This window comes from Neofelis nebulosa, chromosome 15 (assembly GCF_028018385.1).
Source record: "Neofelis nebulosa isolate mNeoNeb1 chromosome 15, mNeoNeb1.pri, whole genome shotgun sequence".
Lineage (NCBI taxonomy): Eukaryota > Metazoa > Chordata > Mammalia > Carnivora > Felidae > Neofelis > Neofelis nebulosa.
This window is the reverse complement of record NC_080796.1, coordinates 62,965,056-62,968,094: the sequence shown is the minus strand read 5'-3', so window position 1 is coordinate 62,968,094 and position 3,039 is coordinate 62,965,056.

Genomic DNA, 3,039 nt, shown 5'->3' with positions numbered 1-3,039 from the left:
AACTGACTAGAAAAAATTGGGATGGGAAGAAAGAGGGAAATAGAAAATGAAAAGAGTGATTTTGGACTAAAGTAAGACTGTGCCTATAAGATTAGGTAGTGAAACAGCAAACAAAAACAAAAAACAAACAAACAAACAAAAATCCCCAATTATTAGGTACAGTAACAAAAAATGAAGTAACAAGCTATGTTGAAGTCACCCCTAAAATGAATTTAAAATAAAATGCCGAGGCATCAAATTTGCCTGTCACTTCACAAGAAAGGAAGGAAGAATGGAAGGAAGGAAGGAAGGAAGGAAGGAAGGAAGGAAGGAAGGAAGGAAGGAAGATCTCAGATGCTCTGAACTAACTTATGGGCAAAACCAAAAATCTCTTATGGAAATTTTGCCCAAAATATTATTTCTTCAAAACAGGATGTGCACTATTCATTACAGAATTAATTATTAATTCTATTCTCAGTATAAAAATCATATATGGCTTTCACAACCAATCCAAAAAACAAAGGCCTAAATAAAATAAGAAAGGTAATGCACATAATAATGTGAGGGCAGGGTAAAGGAAATGTACTTTAAAATAATGTTTTACATTTTTGTAAAAGGGCACTCAATATTTCAAATGAAATTTTACTCACTTTCTGGAATACTGGAGTACTAGAAAGGAAGGAAGGCTTTGCAGGGTGGTTAACAGAATTTTCAGGAAGTTCATGGGAAATGATTGCAAACATGTTGATCAAATTGTATGGTCAACCGGGCAATAAATGGCCTGCTATCTTATTTCTTCTTAATGGGAATTTAGAGAAGCAATTATAGGCTGAGGAAAGGGGTCCAAACAACTAGCCAAATGGTGCCCTGGTTGTTGCTAATTCTCCAAGTGGGAGGACAGCCTCAGGCCCACCCCTTCAGAAGAACTAGTGCTAACATTCGGTCTGAACAGGCAGAAGGTTCTGCCCTCTTTCTGACCACAGTTACAGAAGCACATACCTACATTGAGTGTGAAGGCAGGGAAAATCACACTCCCTACAAGCAGAACCTAGGCACATCATTAGAACCTTTGCTGGTTTGCCCGGAAGATTGGGGGGAATTGTGCAGGACGCTTGTTAAAGAGAAGTAGAATCTTGGGGCCACCTTATGACTCAGCCTGTCCTGTGGTCTGTCATGTCAACCTAGATCCGTTTGAAGATGGTGGTAAAAGGCCTCAGAGCTTTTTGTTTGTTTGTTTTGTTTTGTTTTGCAGTGGGCAGTGATCTACTTGCTTTATGGAAGCTTTGGGCCCCTCAGAACATTTTCCTGAAACAATTTCCCATGGAAAACCACAGAGAGGGCATTGACTGACTGGTATGAAAGCTCTTCTCATCCTTGATTTGGTTTACAATGCCGAGCAGACTGATTCCATGAAGAGTGAGAAACTAAAATCGAAATAAATTTTTGCAAGCAGCTGCCATCCCTCTCCAAACTGGGACGTGATTTGCTTACCACGTGGAGCCCTCTCCCTCTTTGCTCCCCTGTGACCCATCCCTTCTTTCACTGACCTCAGCTGGTTTAAGGAGAAAGGAGATTAGACCAAGGGTGATATCTCCCTGTTCTGAAAGAGGATAAAAGGCCACAATCTATCCAGCGTGTTGGGGAATATGGGGAAAGTAAGGGATTCAAATTTTTGTGGTTCTTGTGGATACAGGCACATGCGATGAGGGTATGCCCACATTCAACTAATGGGGTTGGGGCAGAGTTCCCAGTGGGAAAGGGAAGTTAACACGAACTCTGGGGTGGAACCCTTTGTGTTATTTAATGTATTGCTGTTCTGGGTTCCACTGCTGAATATAGAATTGGTATTAGCGTTTTACATGCTTGTATGCAAATACTCATAAGAACAAAAAGGGCTTCGCCTGATTGGGAAGATCTGGATGTAGACAAGTGCTGATACTTCTGGGGCCCTCCATCGTCAACAGTCCCTTTGAGCTACACGTTTCCATGACTGACTTTGTTGCCAGTTGGAGCCTCTGGCAGAGGGAGGTAGCCTCCACTTGGAGATGCCCCTTGGGGTTTGGACTCATTGCCTCTTCATCATAGCTACTAGTTTTACCTCTTTTGAAAAGCAGCTATTAGTTTACTGGGGCTCTTGTTGAAACTGAATGCTTGACCTCTGGGGGAACTGTGACCATAACTTGATATTTCTATTTTGGGGTGGGTCGACTCAGACTCAATGACTAACAAAGTGAAAAGCATCCAGTAATGGGAATGGCACATTCAAGAATGCAGCTGGTCTGGCCTCAGAGGCATCTTGGCTCTACATTTAAAAAAAAAAAAAAAATGGCGGCTATTCCATTCCACCACCTGCAGCAAAGTCGCTGGCTCAGTGGGGCCCTTGGTTCACAGAGTTTGTCTATAATGCTTGGGGTTGTTTCACTGATGGTTTGGCTAAGCTGAAATCCAATGGTGTCCACTGGGAAGCTGCAACTGTTCAGCCTCAGGGCCAACTGTTCAGAACTGAAAATGGACATGGTCATTTCATTCAGTAGGCAGAACTCAAGGCTGTTCTAATAGCTCTGACAAATACTACCCTTGGTAAAACTCATTATATTTTTACTGATTCTTGGGTCATTGCCATGGCCTGATTATTGGATTGTTACTTAGAAAACTACAGACTGGGGTGCCTGGATGGCTCCGTCGGTAAGTATCTGACTTTGGTTCAGGTCCTGATCTCACAGTTTGTGGGTTTGAGCCCCGTGTTGGGCTCTGTTCTGACTGCTCAAAGCCTGGAGCCTACTTTGGATTCTGTGTCTCCCTCTTTCTCTGCCCCTTTCCCACTCATGCTCTGTCTCTCTCTGTCTCTCAAAAATAAACGTTAAGAAAAAATTTGAAAAAAAAAACCAAACCAACAACAACTAGAGATTGGAAGATTAAAGACACCCTCTTTGGCACTGCTAATTAAGGAAACAAATAGTGACTGCTAATTGAACCCTCTGGGTCACTCATGTAGATGGACCCATTTTCTGTTGAAACTGACTGGAATTAAGCTGCTGATCGAGTCTGCACTACCCAGAC